General features: G+C 40.5%; 1 pseudogene; it reads right to left on the bottom strand.

Moving 5' to 3' along the window:
- Window positions 1-5,104: 5,104 nt before the first annotated feature.
- Window positions 5,105-25,104, bottom strand: LOC610258 (annotated as a pseudogene).
- Window positions 25,105-25,322: the final 218 nt, after the last annotated feature.

Here is a 25,322-nt window from a genome sequence, read left to right as displayed (position 1 = left end):
AATGGAATCTCTAGCTAAAAAAGATGTAAGAGATGTATCAACCAATGGTGATATGCTGATTTGATCTGATAGTCGTTAAAACAATTAAAAAATCCTGTGCCATCCTCATGGCACTGTTGGAAATGTACTATTAAGAAAGTATTTTTTAAGCTGTGGTAATGCTACTGTCGTTATTCTTTAAAATGCTTCTTACAATTCTAATGTAATAAAGATTAAATGGTGGTGATACTTAGGCTTGAGGTTTGCTTTAAAATGATAGATGATAGAGATATATGGTGGATAAAAGAACAAATGAAGCCATATTAGATGTGAGATGATAACTCTTGGAACTGAATGATGGATACATAGGGTTTATTATACTGTTTTGTCAACTTAGGTGTTTGCAATTCTCCATTAAAAAATAAAATTTTTTGACAACACCAAATTTTCATAAGGAATAGCACTCTTATAGACTGCTAGTAGGAGGGGAAATTGTATACGTTAGGGAGCAATACAATAATCTAGAACATTTGAAGATGTGGATAACCTACAAGCAACCAATTTCCTCTCCTGCATATATGTGTGTGTATATGTACATATATGTACACACACATATACACACTATATAGATACCCTCACAGATGTATAAAAGGATGTAGGAAAATGTTTTCAGAGCAGCACATTTTTGCATGTGAAAAAATTTGGAAGCAACCTAGCTGTCCATCAACAGGAAAATAGACAGATTGTGGTATATTCATCAAATGTATTTCAATAGAGCAGTAAAAGTTAATGAACTAGAGCTACATAAATCAACTTTGATGACTCTCACAGACACAATCCTGAGGTGGAAAAAAGGAAAGGGAAAAGAAGCCAATTTTAGAAGAACCCATATATTTTATATAAAGTTTTAAACATACTTAACAATGTTATACTCACATATGTATAAGAATAATTGCAGATAGTGTAAAATTATAATGAAAAGCAAAAGAATGACAGGTGCCAAACTCTAGGCTTTGGTACCTGCTGAGGAGAGCGGTAATAGGTTTGAGGAAGGGTCTAAAATGGGCATCAAATATATTAGTAATACATCAACTGACGTGCTTGGTTTTACACAAGTGCTCATTTTGATATTTTTCTATCATTTTGTAATGTCTGAATTTTTAAATGTCAAAATGTATGAAGGAATAAGATAAAGGTTACGAGCATGGTGGAGTCTGAGCACAAAAGAGGGAGCAAAGACCCAGCCTGGGAAGTTACAGGTAGCTCTGTGGTGAGGGGATATTTGTACTGAGTCTTGCAGGATGAAAATAAAATTACCTCTTTCTTCTAAGAGACAGAAACAGAAAGAATGTTCAAAGTAAGATGTGTCATTTTTGTTGTTGTTACTGGGCCTTCAGGCTAACTCAGGGAGCTGACTTTTTTCTTTTTTTTCATTCCTTCTCTTCTCTCTCTCTCTCTCTCTCTCTCTATCTTCCTTCCTTTCTTTCTTCTTTCTTTCTTTCTTTCTTTCTTTCTTTCTTTCTTTCTTTCTTTCTTCTTTCTTTCTTTCTTTCCCCACAAAACTTAAAATATTTACTATCCAGCACTTTCAAAGAAAGTTTGCTGGTCCTTGGAACTTTAAACATTTGCTTCCTGGTAAGTCTGGGTGATCCTGGTTCAGAAACAAAAAAAATCACATTTAGTTATGAAACTTCTTATGGTATCAAGGGAGTAAATGCAATTTTATATTAATTGCAGAGGGAAGAATTATAACTAAAATTCCTTTAAGCAAAAGGAGTGAAATATTGGTTTATAAGTCTGAGAGTCCAGGGTAATGGCTTCAGGTGCAGCAGGATCCAGGTGCTAACATGCTATCATAAGGATTTTGTCTCTGTGTCCCTAGACTCTGCTTTCCTCTGTGTTGACTTCATTCTCAGGCAAACTCTCTCACTGTGGTGGAAAAGATGGCCAACAGCAGCCCCAGGCTTATAACTGGGCAGCTGTGCAACCTCCCATTCGTGACTGTTTCAGGAAATGCCTGAGAATACATATTCCATTTCCTGGTTTGGATCAAGTGTCTACCCCTAAATCTGGGGGTGGGTATTATACCTCCTTGGAAAACAGAGCCCAAAAGTGTAAAAAAAAAAAAAAAATTCAAGACTGTTCCACAGAAGAAAGGATGAATTTAGATGGTTCCAAAACACTCAATGGTAGACACTATTTTTGTTTACCCAACAGCTATTTATTTTCACTCCCTCCTTTGCCTCAAGATCCCAAAGCTGGTGTTAAAACTGACTTTCCTTGCACTTCAGGTATAATACATTCTTCTACTCTTCCTGGTCTGCTCACTTCTTGGGGTACCACATGTCTTGATCGTCTCTGTTTTGGTTTCAGGATGCAGCTTGAAATTACATTTGCCATCTTCCTGTGACTCAGTGACCTTTTTTTTGCCTTGGTTTCTCAATAACGCTTTTGAAAGTTCAACTCTTTAGATTGTTCTTTTTTCTAGCCATAGTAGAAATTACTGGGAATCACGGCACACATCACAGCAACTGGCTGACATTCGGAGCCCTACAAGACAGGTAAGCCGTTGCCTTATTGTATTTTCACCAGAATTAAAACATCTTAGGATGGTAATGTACCCCTTTCACCAGTTTTACCAAAACCTGATTCTCTACTTGAAGTAGAAATGGGGAAAGCAAAGAAGGAGGTGAAGAGGTACCAGTTTCTACCATATTTATTGTGCAAAGCTGTTTAAAAATGCACTTCTTCAATTCTAGATAACAGCCATAGTTACTGCCTTCAACACACCGTCTGATTAAACCACATAGTCTGTAAGTCACACCAAGGAATCAGGCAGTGGCAAAACTTGCAGGTTCTGATATCCTTGCTTAAAGCAGGAAGTCTTCCTAAATAATAAGTTTTGCAGGGGGACAAAAAGAAAAAGAAACGCACACAGATATAGACTACTACAAGTTCCTTTGACATCAAATTTGGAAACAGAGATGTCGGGATTTTATTTTTTTTTTTTTTTTTTTTTTTTTTTTTTTTTTTATATATTTTTTTTTTTTTATTTATTTATGACAGATACAGAGAGAGAGAGAGGCAGAGACACAGGCAGAGGGAGAAGCAGGCTCCATGCACCGGGAGCCCGATGTGGGATTCGATCCCGGGTCTCCAGGATCACGCCCTGGGGCAAAAGCAGGCGCCAAACCGCTGCGCCACCCAGGGATCCCGAGATGTCGGGATTTTAGAAAACTCTTCCCTTCAGACTGAGCCAGACTAGAGTCAGGGCTACAGGACCAATCATTAGGCAGCCAACTGCAAAGAATGTCTGCCAGCAACCATCTTCTCAGGCCCAGTATGACCAGCCAAGCCTCAGCCCACATTCTTCATGTTGCTGAGCACCTCCTGGTTGCATAGACTCACCTGCGTGGCCACTCACCTGCGTGGCAGGTCCAGGGGCAGTGGTCCGTCACTGGCCCTGGACCTGCCCCCCCATCAGTGGGCGCATCTAGTCCTTCCCACATACAAGTTTCTAACCAGAAGCTGGTTGTCCCAGTCTTGGCTGTAGTGACTCCTAACACAGTGGATCCTGTGTGAGTAGCAGTCACCATTCAAGCAGTCAAGATCCTCGAGTTAGCCACTTGAAACATCTCTCCTTCTGGAACATGCACTGAGGGACAAGTCCCAGGGCAACCCTCAGAAAGCCCAACTCCATCCCCTCTAATTCATGACGTATGCCACGTCCTCTACCCAAATCCCAATGCCAGGCACATCTTCCACAGAGCACGGCACAGCCAACAAGGCACTTGGGGGCATCTCTGCAGCCAGAATGCCTGGGTTTGGGTCTTCCTCTGCTGACTAATAGCTGTGGGGCCTCTGTTTCATCCCCAATCTTCTGTTTCCCTGTTGGAAAAAAAATGGGGATGCTGATCTTTCTTGTAACGAAGACTGAGAGAGTTAATACTGGGAGCTGTGCTAAGACGCTGCCTTGCACATAGTCGCTGTAAGTGATCAAAATAACTACCCATCAAGTGCTAGGTCTTCTTTAGACACAGCTGTTTAATTTCTAAGAAGTCACATCTGCATTTCCAAAAGCGGGAAAGGAAAACTGTCAAAGGTAATGACAGGCCGAGAAGGAATTGGGCAAAAAGGAAACCCAGAGAGGATCCCTCAAAAGGCCACTATCTTGCCCATCCCAGGAAACAGGCTCTAACCTGCGCTAGCTCCCACGAAGCCGGCATCAAAAACCTCAACCCCCACTCTCAGAAATGGAGACACAGCCAACAGAGGAGGACGAAAAGCAGCAGAAGGCTCCAGCCAGCAAATTAACAAGCTTCTGTCCGTTGAAAGAAAGAAAGAGTGAAAGAATGAATGAAAGAATGAAGTCCCTAGTTGTAGCTACTGAGATGCTTCCTGGAGGAAGGTGGCTGACTTTTTATCAGATGTGTCACTCGGTGAAATAATTGCTGGCAATAATGGTGCAAGAGCAGGCTGCTCAGAGTACAATTTATCCATGTCTGTTCTATCTTTCAACTTCAAAGCACCCACTGCCTCACAGAGCACATCAAAATGACACCACTGTTGTTAATGACAGTGGTCTAACGCAATACACAGAAGTCAAGTGATTTCTCTAGATAGGCCAAAGAAAAAATAGCTCTCATGGAGCCGCAAGGCTTGTGTGTGCACACATCCTGATGCTGCATTTTAATTCCCAGGTGGGGAAGATGGAGCCGGATTGCGGATTTATTCACCCTTCGAAAACACTGGAATCCCAGGAAGGCAAGGGGAGATGGGACATAAAACCAGTCAAGAGGCTATAGAAAGGGAATTATTTTTCTGTTTTTTTTTCCCCCAAGTAATTTGTCCCCACATGGCTGATGACGGGCCTGCTTGGGATATCAGAAAGGGCACGGGATCAATCAGATGAAAAAGCTCCATTGCCTTTTATTTCCATTCCATGTCAGCCACCTCCTTGTACCACCACACCTTTATCTGACCACCTCCTTCACCTCTCCTGGCACGCCCTGCACGAAAGTAACTATTTAGACATCATGGCATCCTCAGATAAGGCTCCCCACCGGTTGTCTTCATCCTGGGATTATTTCCACTCTACCTGTGTGGTTAATGTGGCTTAATCAGATCAACTACAGTCTCTTTGACTCCTCAGTTCCATCTTCTCCTTGACCTTTTTGCTCAAGTAACCTGCAATTTTCATGTATTCTGGGTCAACACACCGGTCCTTTCTCTTTGAATCTATTTCCAAGCTAGCAGCCAAGAGCACACGTTGAGAATCTGATAACCATGGCGATGGGATCGTTTACATACTTAGGATTTCCAGTCTCACTTGAGCCTATATTTCTCCATCACCCATTTCCTCATCTCAGGTCATTGCTTTCCATATTTCTATAGCAGCCCTTCATGAAGTTCAGTGTACGTGATAGCCAGTGGAGGGGCTTACAAAACACATTCTCCAGGCCCAGAATCTCCCATGTCTGGAGATTCTGATTTAGTTGATATGGGGAGGGGAAAGCTTAAGAACTAGCAAGCTTCCAGGTGAATATCATTCATGATATTAGCCCATGGGTCACACCTTCAAAGCACTAATAGACACTCCCTGGCATATAGTACATTTTCATGCCATTACTGCCTTACAGGATCTCAACGCTTTTCTTTCCCCACTTCAACAGACCTCCTGTACTTGGCAACAACAACAAAAACAACTCTAAAATTAACTGACCTTTTCCCTCCTAAAGTTATGTTCTTTCCCAACTCCGACTCCTACCTTCATGTGTCAGAGGATGTAGTGGCTTCATTGCTGGCTTCTTGAAGTAGATGGGTCAATGGGAGGTTTACAGACGAAGATCCGAGTCTGGTCTTCAGCTGACTTAGTCCATCATCTGCCCTCACCACTACAGAGAAACAAAAGCATGAAAGGTTAGGGACCTCCTCCTGCCCAGACCTCAAAACCTGACATGGCTGATCATTATGATCTTGACTCTTGAAAATGGGAATACGCATTACAAATGGAATTGTAGCAGGAGCAAGGATCTTGGAGCCGCAAACCCAAGCTTATATACAAGCTCCATCATTGTCTACCTGCATGGCCTTTGGAGGTCACCTCAACCTTTTTCCTAAATACAATTTTACTGATTACTGTAGTTATGAATGTTGGACCACAAATTCAGCAGTGCAAGCAACAGAATTTCCTTTACTTTTCTCCAATGTTTAGATCTTGCCATTTAGCTAGGGGCAAAGAGGCAATTTCCATCATTTCAAGGGTTTCCTTTTTCTTTTCCCTAAATTCTTGCTTTGTCTCAAGGACTCAATACAGTTCTAAGATTTGGGTTGAGGATTTCTGATCCTGGATTAGTCAGGACCCACCTGTGAGATGCCCATTCCCATCTGGTCCTTTCTGTCTGTCCCTGCAGGTTGCCCTGTGCCAGAGCTCATTCCTGAACCCAAAGCCTCATCAGGCTCACCCCTACCTGAGCTAGTTTCATGCCCTTTGTGAGTATACAGGGGTCACTCTGCTGATCCCCATCTCTATTGGTCTGGAAGACATTTGGGGCTCCTTAAGGCCTTTCCCCACTTTCCTGCCACTCTCAACTTGCATCCTTCCTCTGCTCTTGCTTCTTGCTGAGACAGGAGGAACTCTGTGAGTCTGCTGTGGCCCATCCTGCTGGACAGCCCCTGTGCCCGGCCTTTCTGCTTCCCAGGGCTCTAACGATAAATCTGAGACACAACTCTTTTGGTTTTCAAATTCTCTTCTAAAGGTATTTACTTTTGAAAATTAAAGCCCTAGGCTCTTTAAAATCAAAATGCCTTTTCTCCTACTTTCTTTTGTAATATTCATCCTATGGATTAATTAACTTGCCACATGGGAAAAGACTGATAGGTACAAAGAGACTGCAGGAAAAACGTCAGTTCATATTTCAAAACATCTTAACTGCCTATATAAAGTGGGATAAGATTATTTTTAGGCTTATGTGAGGACTACATTCCATCACACAGGTTAAGGTCCTAGTGGTGTCTGATTTGAAACATACTAGATGAATATGGGTTCCCTTCCCTTAGCTCCTCCTGGCTTTCTGACTGTGTGTCTTTTCCTCCATGGCTTTTCTCCTCCTACCCTTTCCCTACCTTTGTTTTATTTTGTTTTGTTTTATTTTATTTTATGTTATTATTTTTCCTACCTTTGTTTTAAAATCTTTTTTTTAAGATTTTTTAAAAATTTATTTATTTATGATAGTCACAGAGAGAGAGAGAGAGAGAGAGAGGCAGAGACACAGGCAGAGGGAGAAGCAGGCTCCATGCACCGGGAGCCCGATGTGGGATTCGATCCCGTGTCTCCAGGATCGCGCCCTGGGCCAAAGGCAGGCGCCAAACCGCTGTGCCACCCAGAGATCCCTTTGTTTTAAAATCTAGTGGTTCCTCCTGGACAGCCACAGACATTTCATACTCCTCTTGCCCAGAACTGTACATGGTGTTACCTCCTCCCATTTCTCTTTTCTTCTTGGATGTCCTAAGTCAGAAATAGCACAACATTCACAACCGTGCTTAAGAGGAAAACCTTCACACAAATCTCAGTGTCTTTCTTCTGTGCTAACACCTGACACTTCTAACCAGCTCCCAGTCCATGAGTATTTCTCCATTTTGACCCTCTCATCAATTCTCACAGCCACTGGTATAGCTGGGGTCCTCAAAATATCATACCTCACATTTTATGCCTGAACTGCCTGAACCAGCCCCCTACCTTCCTGCTTTAGGCCATCTGCTGACAATATTCTATTTCTAATACTTAGTTGTAAGTTGCTTGACTTAGTTGACTTACTTGATTATGTCACCTCAAGCTTAAGTATTTATGATGCTGCATTATTTCCAACAGGTAATGGCATTGAAAGGCCTTGAGTATCTAGTGCCAATCTTCACATCCGTCTTTCCTCCTCTCTACTGCTCCTCTCTCCTCTGACCTTCCCTCTCTCCTCTGATCTCAAATCAATGCTTAGCAGTGATCTTATAAAAGTAAGCTTGGGGGGATGGCCAACTGTGACATGGCACAAGAACTTTATTACTACTAAAAAAGTTAGGGTTTGGGTATATATAAAATTGGGTAAATATAATTACATAATTACACAAATATATATTATATAAGCATAATTATATATACTATATTATATACATAAGTCATGTTATGTGAATATATAGTATACATATTATCTATATGATATAATGCATATATAGCATATATTTATAATTGCTTTCAAGAGACCTCAATCCTTTCCTTTCCCCACCTCTTCCACCAGGCAACAGAAACAAAAATTACTGTGAATACAGATTTCTTTAACTTATTTTCTTATAAGTTACTTTCTTATATATTATATATAATAGTTTCTATATTATGTATAATGTATTTAATATGATTGGATAATATATGTGATATATAATAAATTATATAGTAGTGAGTTTCTATAATAGTGTTGCATTCACAGCAGGTGAAAAAGGAAGAATAAAAAAATAAAAAAGGCTAACCTTAATATCCTATCCTCATCATCATAATGTTTATTACATAGTCCAGTCCTTGGAGTAGAGAAGATCCTCAATACACAATTCCTGAGTAAATAAATATCCCCTGGAAGGCCTTGCTGCTCTGCCTTGCTGGGAGTTCATGTGAGATCATGGGTGGAGATCACGTGAAGATGGGTGGAAATCATGTGACACCCTCCCTTAAGCACACTGCTGCCCCGGAAAGCCCCTTTCCCACCCGAGCCACTCTGTCTTCCACCACAGTACTCATTTCTCAAGCTCAGCTTAAATATCAACTCTTCCGTTTAAGCCTTTGTTGACACTCTACATCATTTCTCCCTTCCCAGGCAAATGAATTGGTTTTTGTACTTCTGCACTATTTGGTGAGGGCAGTTTCCAAGTGCTTTAGCACTACGGATTTGTTATTTGGCATATGTATTATGTCCTATTCCCTCATTACAAAGTGAGCTCCTCAAAAAGCTGATTTTCTTTGGATTCTGGCATCAGTCTGCATAGCAGACACTGAATTTTTGTTTGGTTTAGTTGAGTGGTGAACTTGAAGGCCAGAAGATGAAGAGCTGTTAACTCAACCAAACACATTGAGTAGGTGTGCCTGGGTTTTATTTTTAAGCAACAACACGGTGGTTTACCTTTCTAGGATTTTAGAATCATCTTTATCTAGTAATACATCCTTCCTCCTATTGACTCCTGAATCACAGGCATGGGGAAAATCCAGGTCTTTGTTCCCCAGGAATCCTGAAGGGAGAGCAAGATATAAATCTATGGATTTCTTGCCTTCAAAAATTCAAACACTCCAATGAATAAATATGTATTTGAGGACCCTCTGGTAAAACCAAAGCAGCATTATGGCGCAAGTAGCAGGACTATGGGAGATTAGTTACAGAAGGTCAAGGAAATCTTGTCCTCCTGGCACACCAAATTTTAGAACATAGTGGGATGTCCTTCTGCAACCCTTCCCAAACATACTCATTTGGTTACAGTGTGTCGTAGTTCTTGAGACACATCTGCTCCTTTTTCCAATGGATGTTTGAAACATATGGTCCAATTTTTGAAAATAAACACATTTCCCTACCTATTTGCACAACGTTTTTGCAAAGACAAACTCTTCTCATTGTCAGATTTCCTACTTCTAGCTGGAGTTTATCTTGTTGCTTCACTGTAAACCTTTGGTTTCCATTTATGTCCCTCTAGGACCAAGAGAGAGAGGGAGAGAGAGAGAGAGAGAGAGAGATACTCACTCCAGAAATTTGGAAATAAATTTTTCAAGTAGTTTGTTCTGACTCAACTGAAAAATTATTTCAACATCCCTGAGGTACCCTAGCCCCCCAAAGCTCTAACCACAGTCCAGCTGGTCTCATTTGCCAATGTGGAAGCTAATTATTGAAGCCACATCCCCTCGATTTAATATCTTTTAATGGACAGCTAAAAGCTTGGCCATCACATCACACCTGCCATAATGTCAATCAGTTGGAGGAAAAAAACAACATTTTTATGTCAATCAAGAAATCCTTGGGGATGTTGTAACCTGTTATGATGCATTACCCTTTGACCACTGTGACTTAAAGGTTCTAGCATCAAAGAGCACGTGCCAGAAATAATTAGAAACCAATCTTGATTGTATTCACATATAAATGAAGCATTAACTCTGGAGTGTTTATACTGTCTGGACAAGAAGGCTAGGGAGTCCATCTTCCTGGTACCACCATCAGTATCTCTATTAATCAGAAGTAGTGGGTTGAGATTCAAAGCTATTGCCCTAACACTGCAGATACTTAACACCAATGTGATTACTATTATCCTGTATTAATGTCCTGCCACAAGTGTTAACAAGGCCAGTAGAGCAAACTGACTAATTTTCAATGCCCCTGGCACCCTGTGGTGAAAGAGATGGATTTTCCAGGAAACAACCATTGTGGAAAACAGCAATATATAGGGCTGAGGCTGGCCTTACACATTTTAGTGGTTACAAAAATGTCTCCCCCCACCCCTTGTGAGTTACAGCTCACTAAGGTATGACACTGAATCACCTTATCTCTCTTAGTAACTGTTCTGTTGTGCCTTGCTCAGGGGCATTCATCTGAATGACACCGACCTCAAAATCGGAATTTGGGTCCTAAATCTTAAGCATGTGATATTTTTCTTTATGGGCTAGATTTCAGAGAGCCCAAAAGAAGAGAGAGAATCACCAGCACACACCTGACTTGCACGTGTTCACAACTCATCTTGGCCATTGCAACATCCTGTCCTTAGAATGACCTTACAGAAAAGGAGAGCTAAAGGGAATAGCTATGAGAATGAGAATGGCCGAGGAATAAATAAAACAACAGGGAGGCAGGCAGGGGCTGTGGTGCCCAGGGTGAACCAGAATAAAACAAATTCATTATATTGTAAATTGTTCACACTATATGGGAGCCTATTATGAGGAGTTTGTGAGAACTGGAGGAGGGGGTGGATTCCCACAGTATCCAAGCCTGTTGATCACTCCCAAATCCCCAGAGACAAAGAAATCTAGCTCCTGATGGTTGTAGAGGGTGAGTGGAGAGTAGGTAAATTAAGGCTCGAGATAACCCTATTTATGGCGTGAAGAACATTGCAGGTCTTTTCACTGCATTTGGGCTGTGAATGCTTGCAAGTAATTTGCCATCCTGAGGGCCCAGGGCAGAGCCAGGCAGAGTGTCTTAGTGCTCAGTATATTGCTGTCAACTTCAAGAGGATTGTCATGAAGTGTTAAGGCACTTTGCACGTAGTAAGCACTCAATAAATATCAGTGATTCAGTGGTTGGTTGTACAAACACCTCCTCCATTTAAGCTTCCTGCTCCACTGTGGATGTATAATCCAAATCCAAGATGTATGAGCCTTGTCATCCTCACATCGTTGCTTCATTCATTCATTCATTCATTCATTCATTCATCGAATACTGACAGAGCAGTTACTATGTGTTAGGCCTTCCCAATCACATGTTCTGGAGTGGGGTAAAAGCTTTGGCGTCAGATGGATCTGGGTTCAAATACTGACTCTGTGATATTGAGTGAGTTCCTTACTGTTTCTGAGCTTGTTTCCTCATCTGCAAAGTGAGCACAAAAATAGTGCTTCCCTTGGGATATGTGAGGATTAAACGAGCTTGTGTAGTGAAATATTTAGGACTGAGCTGAACACATAGTAAGCTCTATGAATGTAAGTGTCCTAAAGGCTCTGCCCAAACCGGGCATCACCGTCACCTCCTCCCCTGTCTTACATAGCTCATGTTAATTTTTTCTTCCCTGAATGCAATTAGTACTCATGATCTGTTTTGTCAAGTTTGGTTCTTGACTTTTACATTTACACGGTGGTCCTTTGCTGGCCTATTATTCTGTGAACGCCTACTTTTGGCTTTTCCCATGAAGGAATATCATTGCAAAACACTCCAGGTCATGACCACATTATAAACTGGGGACTGAATCCAGACAGAGATCAATGCAGAGAAAAGCTCACCATCACCTGGGTAGAGTGAGGCTGAGGCTGTAGCTCTAGCCATCAAGTCTACATTAGAGCAGAAACAAAGGGACAGGAATAAGGAAGCAAGGGTATTGCCTCAAACAACAAAGCAAAGCTTTCCTGGAAATCTCACAACACAGTTGTGCTTGTGTCCCATTGGCCAACACTTTCACCCATGACCAGGCCTGCCTGGAAAGTAGATAAAGAAAAGGAGGTTGGAAATGGGGATTGGGGTCAGCCAGTCAACGAGTACTCCAAATTGTAACTGAAAATCTCCCTGTCTTCCTTCTGAGCTTGAAATAGTCTATCACAGAAACCACTGAATTGAGTAAGGCCAAGTTATAAAGACAAATATCCTTCTTTTTGTTCATTTGTTTGCTTCATTTTTTCCTTCCTTTCTTCTCTCCTACTTTCCTTCCTTCTATTCCTTCCTTTTTTCTCCCTCAAAACCTACATGCCAGGTACTTCTCTAGGCATTGACTCTGCAACAGTGAGCAAGACAAACCCCAGCCTCACTCTCAGACAGATTTACCATCTAGTAGGAAAATATTTGTTTATCTTGAATATTTGCTTCTCCAGCTATTGGGTATATCACTGTGGGGGCACATGACAGGAACAACAAATCTAGAGTGGAGCATGGATATGTACCTACATCTGAGAGGTCTGGGGGAAGAGGGAGTGACCCAGGCAGAGAGATTCAAATAGCGTGAGAGGAGATTTTTCAGTTCAGCCTGGCTGAAGGTGAGGAGCTGAGGACATTGTAGAAGGGGGCAGTAGAGAAGAACTGGCTGTAGGAAACACAGGAGGGGGACATAAAGGCCAAGTCATAGAAGGTTTTCTCAGGAGAGTGAAGTTTAGACTTTCACAAAGGAGCACTGGAATGCTGCGTTCACAGAAATACATGAATAGTCATTGCTTCTAGAAAGACCTTGATGCCTCAAGAATAGAGAATGGGAGACACCACAGTGGAAGACTAAAGAAAATCAGGGAGGCTGTGGCAGTGTTCTAGGCAGAAGATCGTGACCTGAACCAGCAGAGTGACAAAGTACAGGGAGAAGTGGAAGGAGTGTCTCTGAAGTCATGGACCAGTCGAGGGAAAGAGAAGTGTGTGGCCTCTAAGTGACTTCACACTCAAGAAGTTTTGTTTCCACCATCTTCATAAAGGATAGGAAAGTAGAAGTTACCTGCCCACATGGTGTAGCGATGGTTACTATAGATGTGAATATATACATGCATTATATAATAGTATTTATTACCTAGTCCTTTGTGGAAAGTGTTCAACTACACATGGCACAAGTCATGTCTGGATTGACTGCATCTGCAAAGTAAAAGAAAATACAACTTCAGTGATTTACACAAACTTGGACCTATTTTCCTTACAGAGAGAGGTTGTTGTTGGTTCAAAGATTTCAGAGTAGGTGCCTCTTTTGAAGTTGTCCTCATTGTCACAAGATGGTTGCCATCACTCCATCCATTACACAGCCAAGGCAATAGAAAGATTAAGTGGGGAAAGCTGTGCCAATATTATGTGTCCTTATATCAGGAAAGAGAAATATTTTATGAAAAGACTTTTCCCAGAAGACTTTTGCTTGTTCCTCATGGACACGGGCTACCCCTAGCTGTGTGGAAACCTGGTTGGCAAATAATGGTCTTCAGGACACCATAGAAAGAGGAAGAAAGGGAGAAGGGCACTGGGAATGGCTGTTCAGCAGCCAATCACCAGTGATTTGCCACCAATGCATTATAAGCCCGGGTTATAGGGGAAGCTGTGGAGGCAAGCATGTAGCAGAGGTCAGTCATAGTCATGAATTTTATGAAAGGTTTGCTGGGAAGCTACATTTAAGAAAATATATATGGTGACTATGATTCCCCCGACAGCACAACTGAGTGATTTGCAATATACTTGCATTTCATGGCCTTCGTTCCAAGTACTGTCACTCGCTTTCATGTCAGACACTCGAGTTGTTTCAAAATCACCAGGCTGGCCCACTATTAAATTACACACACGTGCACACACACAGACCCTTTAGGAGCCCCCAATGAATGATGAGAAGTGTGCTTGCTCTTTTGATGGCTGTGGCATCAACACTATTGATTTGTTTGGGCTGGAAGTCTGGGGGATTCAAACTACCCTCTGCCTCAGTCCAAATTCCTTTAAAGCAGTTTAACACCCCTGGCATCATTTGATTCTCATGGCAATCTTGCAAAACAGGTTTTTGCTCACTATTTTAGAGAGAACTAACCCCCCCGTCCCCCATGAAATGATTTGCTTGTGATCTGCTATTAGAGCATGGGGGTCAGCAGCCCTGCTTCAAAGAAGACTTTCTGCGTTTAAATCTTAAGTCCTTCTAATGCTTGATGACTCAGAAGAGTTTAGGTACAAAGGAAGACCACTAAGGAATGAAGGAAGACCAGCATTAATGAGCTGAACTATATTGTAGTTTAGGAAAATCTGGAAAAATGTCCTGTTTATCACTGTGCTAACAAAGCACCCCAAAACTTAGTTGCATGAAACACCAACTCTTTTGCTCAGGATTCTGTGGTGACCACAGTGGGGATGGATGATATCTAGAGTCTCAGAAAGGAAGAATTAAATGTCTGTGAGTTACTCCATGGCCAGAGGCTGGATTCTTGTGAAGACTTTCACTCATTTGTATGGCTCCTGGGCTGGGATGACTTCAAGACTAGGCTCAAATAGAACTATAAGCTTGAGAACCTATGAATGGATTCTCCATGTGGCTTGGGCTTCCTCACAACATGGCAACCTCAGGGTAATTTGACTTTTTATTTTTTTTTATTTTTTTTTTATTTTTTATTTATTTATGATAGTCACACAGAGAGAGAGAGAGAGAGGCAGAGACACAGGCAGAGGGAGAAGCAGGCTCCATGCACCGGGAGCCCGACATGGGATTCGATCCTGGGTCTCCAGGATCGCGCCCTGGGCCAGAGGCAGGCGCCAAACCGCTGCGCCACCCAGGGATCCCTAATTTGACTTTTTAAATGACAGCTCAGAGTTCTAGGAGATTGTCTTCCTCTCACTTCCAAAGCTGAGTGGCCCTTTATGATGTAACCTTGAAAGTCACATAGTAAAAAAAAAAAGAAAGAAAGAAAGAAAGAAAGAAAGAAAGAAAGAAAGAAAGTCACATAGTGTCACTTTCATCAAACTCTCTTGGTGAGAGCAGTCTCAAATCCACACAGCTTCAAGAGAAAGGGATTGCTTTTGAGGAGAAACACGTCACAGGATTGGCGGCCGTCTTTTAAAACTAGCATAGAAGCGAATCCATATCAGTTACTTTTATTTTTAATTCATATTGAGTAGGAGAAAAACATTCTAATCTCTTCACAGATCTCTTAATCTCTAAATGTATTTCTTCGGCCCTACTACTAACACTTACTAGCTGTGTGACCATAGGAATCTTACTTAGTTTCTTTGAATCCTATTTTCCATGGCTTTAAATTTTTTTTTTAATTTATCTATGATAGTCACACAGAGAGAGAGAGAGAGAATGAGAGGCAGAGACATAGGCAGAGGGAGAAGCAGGCTCCATGCACCGGGAGCCCGACGTGGGCTTCGATCCCGGGTCTCCAGGATCGCACCCTGGGCCAAAGGCAGGCGCCAAACCGCTGCGCCACCCAGGGATCCCTTTTCATGGCTTTAAAATACACATATGACCTCTCTGAGCTTCTGTGAGAAAAGAATGGGACAAGATATGCAAAGTACTAACCAAAGACTTACTCCACATTTACTCAACACAGACGTCAAGCACTTCCTGTGTGCCAAGCTCTGCTCTAAGTGTTTCATGAAGATTACCTCATTTAATCCTCATACACCCCTATGACATGGACACTGTAATTATCTCTGTTTTAAGGATGAGAAAACAGAAGGGCAGAGAGGCATGACTTGTTCATGGTCACAAATCACATAAGTGGCTGACCTGGACTTGAACCAAGTAATCTGGCTCTAGAGTCCATACTCTCAACCACTCTGATGTGCTACCTTTCAGGAAATAATAAAGATGTGAACATGTACTTTCATATATAGTTTACTGAGCACCCACAAGTAGCAGTGGGGGGATTCTGGTTTGTGCAAAGATATGTTCATCTAGACCAGGGGTCTGCAAACAATGACTGTGGTCCAAATCCAGCCACCTCCATTCATTATGTACTACCCAGGGCTGCTTTCCTGGTATCGTAACAGAAATGAATAGTTATGACAGAGACTGTACAGCCTGTGATGCTGAACATATTTATTTTCTGGCCTTTTATGGAAAAGTTTGCCAAGCTCTGCTCTAGACTTTACCTGCAGCAACTCTTTGTCCTGGATTTCTTGGAATTGCACATGTGCTGAACCTTTGCCCCGATTAATCCCTCCATTTAACAAGTTTTATTGAGGACCTAATGTATTGAGGACCTAATGTTGTTACAGATCCTGGAGAACTTGGTGAATACTAAGACATAGGGTCTTTGTCCCCAGAGAGTTTATGTTTTGGTTGAGGGACATTAAAAAAATGAAACAGTACACAAAACCCCAAATGATTGCAGATTGTAATGATTGCTAAGGAAGAAATAAACAGGATAAATAAAGTTAGAGAGTGGATTTCTTAGATATAGAAGTCATTTTAGTTGGCAACTCTATTACTACAGCTAAAAGCATTCTAATAAGAAGGCACATGAAGAGGAGAAAGTATGAAATAGTTGTGTCTGAGAGAGGAATAGAAAGCTTTCTGGAAATGTGGAAGAGTGGCTGAAGGGTGTGGAACGCCCACTTCAGGATGTGACAGGGAATTGAAAGTGAAGCTGGGCAGCCCTACAGTACATTTTTTTTTTTTTTCCTTTTGCAATGTGAAGTAACCTGGGTGCAGAGATGGGGAAAGCAGACAGTGGGTTCAACAAAAGTTGAGGTTTTAGAGGATAGCAATAAATAGAAATAAGGGGAGAGACAAGTGGACAAAGTTCACCTGGAGACCAATTGTGGGGGTGGGGGTTCACTCATTGTATTAAAACAAGGCATTTGAATGCTTTCAGATGGAGCACAGTCCATTTGGTTCGTCACACCCCTGCATGTTCTTTATGTGCTGTGTTTGCCAATTTCCATCATTAATGTCTCTTGCCTGCTCCTGTAAGCTTCTGAGATTCCCAAACACTGATATAGTAGGTGACAGACTCTTACCTGGATGAAGAGAGAATGGAAACAGAAGTAAGGGATTATGAGAGAGGGGTAGGATTTGTTAATTGGAACCTGAAGTTTTGATGAGGTCAGATGAGAACTAAGGGACTATTTAAGTGAGAGCTGGAAGCATAGAAAGTTTTCTTAAGAATGAAATATTAGAAATCCAGAATTTGAAGGTAGTAGACTAATGCTTGCAAGTTAGGGAGTGTGACACTGGGAGGGAGTAGCTGAGGTATGTGCTAAAGCTGGTACCTCAAATCAATGGGGCCAACTTGGACTTGTAATACATGGCACCGGGACAGCTGAGTAGCCCATCCACAATAGGTCAAATTAGATCCATACTTAACAGCCATACACAAGAATGTCTGCTACACAAAGTGTTTCTTTGTATCAGGATTCAGATCCAAAGAATTTCTATATTGTGATAGCTTCTGAGTAAGCTGTCAGAGAAAATAACAAAATATACGTGGTAAGCATGGGAAAGTCTGAAAGGATAAATCAGAAACTCATTGACAATATAGCGAGTAAAATAAGAAGTCACTAGTCCATATTATTATTAATAATTAGTTGAACAAATTTTTAAAAATGGGAAGAAGGGGATATTTTTTTCTTACAGTTGAATTCCAGGCAATAAACATAAAAGGAATGATGGAAATAGAAAATCACCACAGTAATGATCGTTTCAGGTAAGTATCATCAATGAATACTAAGACTAGGGATGGGGACAAAGGTGGGTTGACAAACAGGAATTTTAAGCACTCTTGAAGAAAATTCCCCCAGAGGACTAAAAAAAAAAAAAAGAAGAAGAAGAAAGAAAGAGAAAAGAAAAAGTGAGATAATTGGCCACATCGTTTTAACAAAGTGATCAAAGTCAGTATTACCAGTTGTGGGACAAATTGACTGCTAAGAATTGGTAAAGAAGAGAAAGAGATAAAACTTCTGAATTATGCACTGGGAAGGACACGACATCCCTTTTTTGTTTCCTTGCCCAAAATACATAACTTCAATTGAATCAAAGAAATATCAAACAAACTCAAATTGAAGGACAATCTATAAAACAGCTGGCCAGTACTCTTTAAATCATCAAGTCATGAAAGACAAACACTGAGGAGCTGTTTCAGATTAATGGTTGTTAAGGAGACATAATTAAATGTCATGTGTGATGCTGGCTTGGATCCTGGACCAGAAAATGGACATTAGTGGGCCAATTGATGAAATTTTAATAAGATCTATAGTTTAGGTAATAATATTGTATCAACATTAATTTCTTCATTATGATAATTATACTATTGACATTTTCAGAATCTGGGTAAAGTTTGTACAAGAATTCTTTGTACTGTTTTGGCAACATTTATATAAGTTTGAAATGATTTTGAAACAAAAAGTTAGAGAAACAAATTTGATTATTAAATTTTTGGGGGGTAAAATAAAAAAATTGGGGGGTATAGTAGTAGCATATGCTTATATATGTGTGTATATACAATAACATTTTTTCTTTTTATTTACATAATTATGCCAGAAATAGCCAGATCTAGCCAGTGGTTCCTTAATCATTCTTTTGATATGTAGCAGTTAGAAAAAATAAATGAAAAGTACTCTGTACATTCAGCTCTCTAAGCCGAATATACTCATTGTACCCTCTACTGGGATAATTATTGGCCATTCACTGATTTATGGTCCAATAATTTATTATTGAAAGAAACATTACTCCTAGTTGACTTATTTTCTTAAAATAATCTCATTGATGTCTATTAGTCAGAGAGGAATTAGTAAAGGCTCAATATATCACCAAAAAGCTTTTCTTAGTTTTTTGTGGGTTAAACAAGTCAAACACAAGATTCTTTCTTCAAGAGCGTTTTTCACGCCCATGGCAACTTCCTCTTGACTCCTTTACCTGGGTAAATGGGAGGGTCACAATTACCCAAAGTACATCAGATATCTCTTCTTAGACACAGGGAGTAGCTTTCGTTATCATAGCTGCAAGAGACAAACTAATCAGCTGATGGGCTAGACTGGAAATTCCAAAATCTGGCTTAAACAGTTTCACCTTCTTAAAGAGCCCAGTTCCTCTGAGCACGGGCTTTGCTCCTCCTGTAAACAATCCGCACTGGAACATTCCAGCCTATCACCACAGCCTGATCAATAGTTGTGCTGCACATAAAGTTATGTCTTACAGGATGTCAATATTAACCTTTCAAGTGTGTATCTTTTATGATTTATTCATCAATAGCCCTACTAAATATATTTTATATTGGATGAGCAGTTATTTTTACCAAAGAGGAAACTGACATTTCAAAGCTGACTACCTTCTGCAAAGACACTGTCTTCTGGAATCAGGGAGACATCTTGACATCCTGGGCTGGTCAGGGTAAGGTGCGCTTTTGTAACCACATTATGGGTTAGTATTTTTAAATGCTCCTCAGCACCTAAGATTATTCTGAGCATTGAGTAAATGCTCAATAAACACTTCCAAATTGAATTCAGCATGAATCCAAATATCACCAATTTTGTCACCAGTCAAAAGTATTTATTATTTGTTAACTATTAATTGTTCAATGGCTTTTAAAATCAGTTGCTACATGGCAGGTACTGACTAAAAGGTTTTCAAATTTTAGCTAACTTCTGTCCTCAGACAAATCTGGAAAGGCAGATTATTGCTATCCCTTTTTCTATAGATAAATAAGAATGGGTGCGGTAACATCCCCAAAGTCACTTGGCTAATGAAACCGGGAGAGCTGGTATTTGCCACCAGGTATAATAAAACCAAAGGCTAACCCGTGCCAGCATGGCCCACGGGGGGTGTAGAACTTAGAATTTAGGAGCCTTCCTAAGTACTTCATGTCTGTCCTGTAGTTAGAAGCAGCACGTGCTATTAATCCAGCTAATCAAATAATCCAGTCTTCTATGGGCATTTCGGGCTCCAGTAACAATGCAAAATTTGAAATTTTGCCTGAGGCACCAAGAGAGCCATACTAGTTTCCTTTTGCGACAGTAATAACCAACCATGGTCTGGAGATGTGGACACGTTTGCAGGACAATTGATCAGCCTCCCATAGTACCATGGATATAAAATTTCAAAGTGAGTTGACACACCAAATGTAAATTTTCAAAGCAAATAATGGAGCTTGTCTCATGACTCTTTTTTTTTAAGATTTTATTTATTTATTCATAAGAGACAGAGAGAGAGAGAGATGCAGAGACACAGGCAGAGGGACGGCAGGCTCCCTGCAGGGAGCCCTACGTGGGGCTCGATCCCAGGACCCTGGGATCATAACCTGAGCCAAAGGCAGATATTCAACCACTGAACCACCCAGGTTGCCCTCTTTTTAGTTTATTTAATTATAAGTAAAGGCAATAGATATCTCTTTTTAAAAGTATCATACATATAAGTGAAATTTTGCCACTGAGGAGCACCTAGAGGGGTGATAGGATTCTAAGAGCTAGAGATCTGTGAGGAGGTCTCCAACAAACTAAGGAAAGGAAAGCCTAGGGGAAGATGTACACTTCTCTGCATCATAGGATTACAGTCAGGGGAGCCCCCCAACATCTGTAAGAGACATTATCACTTCAAAGTCCATTCTACCTTCCCTGTGAAGGAAAAAGAACCCTCTTCAGAAAAAAGTTAGTATCAGTTTACATCATCATTACTTTCATTATATATTTATAAAATAAATAGAATGAATGAACATAAAAGAGTATACTCAATATCATTAGTCATTAGAGAGATGGCAAATAAAACCGTTATGAAATACTATTACATACCCATGAGAGTGGCAAAATTAGAACTGATAATATCAGGTATTGGAAAGGAGGTTGAAAAACTAGAATATCTTATATCTGGGGATGCCCTGAATATCTGTGAGTGAGAGTCAGGCAGCCCTTACACCTGGCAAGGTTATTGGAAAGCTTCCAAAGAGCAGTTCCACTGAGATAAGAACAAAATATTTGGTAGATTATTTGGAAATATCTTATAAAACTAAACTCTATGTGCACTACTCTCAACCCAATAGAAACGAGAGCTTAAATGTCTCAGAAATCATAAACAAGAATAATCATAGCTGTACTTCAATACCCTCAGCTGGAAGCAACCTCTGTGTCTATCAAGAATAGAATGGTAAATAACATGTGGCAGATTCAGTCAATGGAATAATTCACAAAATGGGAGAAAACACACTACTGATACACAGGACGACATGGATGAACCTTGAGACATCATAAAGTGGATGATGTTAGACACAGAAGAGTACATAAAATGTTATTTCATTTCTATGAAGTTTAAAAACTAATATGTAGACATAGAAACCAGAATAATGGTTTCCTCTAGGAACTAGTGACTGGAAGAAAGTACAAGCAAGCCTTTCAGGATTCTGAAACATTCTATATCTTAATCTTGGTGATTTCCACACTTATTATCCATATGTAATAATTTATCAAATTGTAAATTAAAGATTTTTCCATTTTTTGGTGTGTCCTATATACCTCAATAAAACAAAACAAAATAAAACACTACTAGTCACACAAAAAGACAGGACTATCTAATCAAAAAACCTAAAAGAAAAATAATACAAAAAATAGAAACAAACCCATTGTGATTTGGGTAGTGAGGTCTTTACAGTAAATGCAATTAATTTGTTCAAGACAATAGAGATGAAGATGGAGATTTTTGCTAGAGAATCAAAATCTTTTTTTTAATTTTTTTTAATTTTGATTTATTTATGATAGTCACAGAGAGAGAGAGAGAGAGAGAGAGAGAGGCAGAGACACAGGCAGAGGGAGAAGCAGGCTCCATGCACCGGGAGCCCGATGTGGGATTCGATCCCGGGTCTCCAGGATCGCGCCCTGGGCCAAAGGCAGGCGCCAAACCGCTGTGCCACCCAGGGATCCCGAGAATCAAAATCTATACAAACTATGAAGTAAAATTTCTAGAATAAAAAATAGATTATCTGGATTTAGCTTTTAGCTATGATGGAGAAACTGATACTGAACTAACCCTCCCATTATTCATAAATATAGAAAACACAAAGTTTATAAAGCCCTGGGCAGTAGGGAGCACAGAACTGATTCCTGAAAAAGAAACAGGAGGATGCAGGTTCCACTTAAGGATGAGTGTCCTAGGTGTGCATGAAAACCATGTTTAGGTCATGGTGCAGCAAGCAAAAGTCCTAACAGTTCACGTAACTTGATGACTTGAAGAGGTAGAGAATAGAGTTCGGGGCCACTACAGAATCTACAGTCTGTGGTTTGGAATGAGAAAGAAGGAAGTTGTACAGAGATAAGGTCCCAGAAGTATCTATGGGAATTCCCTGGAACTCTATGTCTATGCCTGGGCTATACTTGTACAGGACAAGAAAACAGGATTTCCAAAAGGCAAGTTGACCAGAGATGAGAGTAGAACAGAAAAAGGTTCAGCAGTGTGAGGGAACAATGGAAGTCCAGCCTGGCTGGAGTGGGGAGGCATCCTTAACTCCTTGTTGACACCCCTGGTATTCAACTGATATGCCAAACAGGCCAAACCTTAAGAATAGAAACCTATTCTAGAAAGCCTACGATAGAGTCTCCCTAACCAAGCTTAAAACAAAAACCTGATAAGACCTATAGAGAGGGCAGAGATTAAAAGGTAAGTCCTTTCAAGCTAAACAAAAACAACAAACTTAGGAAAAAGTGTGGCTTTTCACAAGTCTGCCTAAGAAATTGTAATAAACCAAGCCCACACAAATATAAGTTGAATAACAATGATTAAATGGTATACTTGAACATAAATCTACTTTCTCCAGAGGAATATAATGAAATCTAGAGTCTCTCCAGTTCATCATTAACAACATCTAGTAGAGAATGAAGCCTCGTAGACATGAAAAGAAATCAGAAAGCTGTGGCGCATAGTCCAGGAAAAAAGAAACTATAGAGAAAACACAACTGGAAATTCTAGATGTGGAAAAAAAAAAGAAACCTAAATGGAAAAAAAAAAAAAAAGGGCATTTCTAACAGCAAATTAGAAATGACAAGAGAAAGAAACAAAGCAAGAAAGATAAGTAGAAATTATCCAAACATTAAAAAAAGAGAAAAAAGAGTTGAGGAAAAGTGACAGTGCATCAGGATCCTGTAGGATAATATCAGCCCCAACTATGTGTAATGGAGTCTCAGAGGCGGGAAATGGTGACAATGAGGCAGAAAAATATTTAGAAGGAGTAACAGCCAACATTTCCCAAGTGTAGTTTAAAAAAAAACAAACAAACATGTATTTTTATGAGATTCAGAAGACTCAGAAAACCCCAAGCAGGATAAACACACACACACACACACACACACACACACACACACACACCCCTAGGCACAACATAGTAAAATTGTTGGGTAAAATTTCAACAAAAATTTTGAATGCATAAAGAAAAATAAATATTTTACATCTTCACATACAAGGAAACACATGAATTAACATTGACTTCTTAGAAATAATGAAGGCCAGGAAACCATACAATATTGTATTTAAAGTGCTGAAATCAAGAAACATATATACAGTGAAAAATATCCTTCAAAAATGAATATAAAATTGTTGGACAAACAAAAACTGAAAGAATTTATCAACAGCAGACCTGCACCATAAGAAATGCTCAACAGTGTTCTTTAGACTGAAAGAAAATGATACCAGATAGAAATTCAAACCTATAGGAGTCTAAAAATAGTGCAATATGTGTATCTATTACAATGCTGCTTGCAAAGCAAGGAATTGGAATTGTGGTAAATGTCCAACAAAAGACGTCATTTAATTTCATTGTCAATCTATTTAAGAAAACCATAAAGGCATTACAAATGAAATTAAAGATCTAAGTGATATAAGAAAATGTTCATGATATGTTACTTTTTTGTCTTTTTTATCCAATAATTTCTGAGAATACAGTGGGAAATCTTCCACTATGATTGTATGTGTGTATGTTTTGTTTTTTTTTTTTAACAAAATGGAAGCCTGCTTTTATTGATGCACACATCGAGGGACCTGTGGTTGGAAGGGGCAGTGAGGTTCACATGACACTCGTGGTTAACGCAACAGAAACATGAGGGCAGGAGATGGCTTTGCAGGGACATGATGCCTTCATAAGTTAGGGAAACGGACTGCTAGCTGGCTGCCCTTTCATTTCATGTTCTTCACAAACTCCTCTCCTTTTTTTTTTTTTTTTTTCCAGGATTGAGATTCTTTATTTTGTGATTTATCAGTAGAAAAGGAAACTTTTAATACTGAAATCTAAACATACAGTACCTATTTTTTTTTTCCAGGTCCTCTCCCTTTTTGATGGAGGCCTTCAGCTCGGGATGGCTTCTGCTATCATCTTCTCTTCAAAAGGGGAGATCTTGCCAATGCCTAGATTCTTCTCGATGCCCTTCTCCCCCAGCAGTAACGGTGTGGAGAAATAGGCACAGTCTGCTTCCTGGGATTTAACAAAGGAACATTCAACATCTCCTTCCTTCCCGTTCATTGCATCCACAAGGGAGAAGACAAACCGGGCTCCAGCTCTGCCATGGACAGGGTGGCAGAGCCTGCTCCAGCTTTGGCCTTCAAAGGAGGCCACCTCCGTGCAGGCCTCCTGGATCAGCCCAGTGATGGCTGGTCCTGGGGAAGGTCCACCTTGGGAGTGCACTGAGAGATCAGGGGGGTGATGGTCTTCCCGGCATGACCACCAATGACGGGAACATTGACTCACACGGGATCCAAACCGTTTAGTTCTGCAATGAAAGTGTTGGCCCTGACAATGTCCAGGGTCGTCACTCTGAAGATTTTATTGGGGTCGTAAGCTCTGTGTTTCTTGAAAACCTCAGTTGCAATTGGGATGGTGGAGTTGACAGGATTTGAAATGACGCAGATCATGGCCTCGGGGCAATGCTGGGCGCAGGCAGCAGTCGGGGTGGCCACAATTGAGGCATTGGTATTGAACAGGTCATCCCGTGTCATGCCTGGTTTTCTTGGGGCATGGTTGGTTGGGGCGGTGGGGAGCCGAAGAGCAGGCAAAGGAGCCTGGCAGCTGGCAGGTGACACCAACGACCTCCACCTATGTGTGTATGTTGTATACCTATATGTTCCTGATTTTTATATCATCTTAATTAATTGCTGCTTATTTCTATAGTTTCTTAAATTGTTAAACTTTTTTATTTTTTTAAGAAAGAGAGAGAGTGCACAAA

This window comes from Canis lupus, chromosome 4, assembly GCF_011100685.1.
Source record: "Canis lupus familiaris isolate Mischka breed German Shepherd chromosome 4, alternate assembly UU_Cfam_GSD_1.0, whole genome shotgun sequence".
Classification (NCBI taxonomy): Eukaryota; Metazoa; Chordata; class Mammalia; order Carnivora; family Canidae; genus Canis; species Canis lupus.
This window is presented reverse-complemented; position numbering and strand designations above follow the sequence as displayed.